This window comes from Vigna unguiculata, chromosome 11 (genome assembly GCF_037176805.1).
Source record: "Vigna unguiculata cultivar grain cowpea cultivar isolate G323 ecotype 2 chromosome 11, ASM3717680v1, whole genome shotgun sequence".
NCBI lineage: Eukaryota > Viridiplantae > Streptophyta > Magnoliopsida > Fabales > Fabaceae > Vigna > Vigna unguiculata.
This window is the reverse complement of record NC_140802.1, coordinates 34,157,090-34,158,700: the sequence shown is the minus strand read 5'-3', so window position 1 is coordinate 34,158,700 and position 1,611 is coordinate 34,157,090. Positions and strand designations below refer to the sequence as shown.

At 33.0% G+C, this 1,611-nt stretch overlaps 1 long non-coding RNA gene across 1 annotated transcript; it reads left to right on the top strand.

The window, feature by feature from the left end:
- Positions 1-284: 284 nt before the first annotated feature.
- Positions 285-910, top strand: LOC146881826 (uncharacterized). The gene is made up of 2 exons (XR_014986247.1): positions 285-388; positions 506-910. It is a non-coding gene; the product is annotated as an uncharacterized LOC146881826 (long non-coding RNA).
- Positions 911-1,611: the final 701 nt, after the last annotated feature.

Sequence of the window (1,611 nt, the reverse complement as noted above, 5' to 3'; positions counted from 1 at the left end):
CGTCGATCAATCAAATTGAGGTGACATTAAAGAAAAAGAAAAGAAGAAATGACTCCACTAGAAAAAGATGCCCGACAAAATAAAAAGAAGATACTCCATTATGAAAAGAAGAAAAAACTCCACGAAGAAAAGATGCTCGACACCATAAAAGGAAGATGTTCCATGATGAATAATTTGTAATGAAATGTAATTTGAAATCCTGTAAACCTGAATGAAATTTAATTTTGAAATTCGTCTCCTATAAATACCTTCAAAGAAAATGGAGGAGGCAGACTGGATTTTTCCGAAAAACTTCCCTCTGAATCTTTTTGTACCTCTCTCTCTCTTTTCCTCTAGACTCTTTCCTGTTCTGGCTTTTGAATTTGAAATAAAAGCTCGAAATAATCTTGTAAGTGTAAATTTCTTCCAAACTTCCATTTTATTTCAGTATTGTTTTCGATTTATATAATTCCACTCTTATTTGGTGAATATTTATATAAATTGTTGCCACCTTGATGCCAACTAGTATTAGAAGAAGAAGAAGAAGAAGAAGAAGAAGAAGAAGAAGAAGAAGAGAGAAAAAGAGAAGGAGAAGAAGAAGAAGGAGAAAGAGAAGAAGAAGAAGGAGAAGATGAAGATAAAAGAGAAGAAGGAGAAGAAAAAGGAGAAAGAGGAAGAAGACGATGGCTGCGGTGGCAACGACAACGACGGCGATGGCGGCGACGGTGATGACAAAGAAGAAGAAAACGAAAAAAAAAATGAAAGAGGGAGGACGGAGAAGATGAACAGTGCATGTTATTTACTGACAGATTTTTTGGTAATTATCAAAGAATTTTTCGGTCGATAATTACTGACGGATTTTTTCGTCGATAATTACCGACAACATGATTTTTGTCAGTAAAATTTTATTGACAAGTGTTTTACTGATAAATTTTTTACCGTTGATAAACCGTCGGTAATGTTGATTTCGTGATGGATTTTGACCATTACCGACAGATTTTGACCGTCGATAATATTAGTTTTTTTTGTAGTGCGAATTGAATCATTAACACATTAACAAATAATTGAGTAAAACAATAAATAGTATCATTCATAAGTTTAGAAGAGCTACATCCAATCCCAACACTTGGAAGTTCAATAATTCATGATGATTCTAACAATTGATCCTAGGAGAAGTTGCACATTCCCTATGTTTCATCTAGATTGTAATCGATTTTATAAGTGAAAAAGAGAGAATCTAGAGAGAGACTAATTTCAAAGAGAGAATTTCAATTTATGGATGATATGAAGGGGGGTCTGCCCCTTAATTTATAGAAAAATCTAGGTTGGTTATAGTTACAATCATGGTGACCAAGTATGTGAGCTTTCCTCCCATAGATGGCTTCCTTGAAGCTTGAGTGCATTTCTTACTTTATTACGAAATTTTGCCACTATATCCACTTTCTAGTTCAATTTTAGTCATAACCAGCATAAAAAATCTTATTATATTTACAATCTTGTCACTACGTCACTTATTATGCCTAGTGATTATAACCGACATTGTAACGTCCTAGCCGGAAATTACTTATTAAGAAATAAAATTAAGGTAATATATGAATAACCTCATTTATTAATAGATTCTTTTCCCAAAAA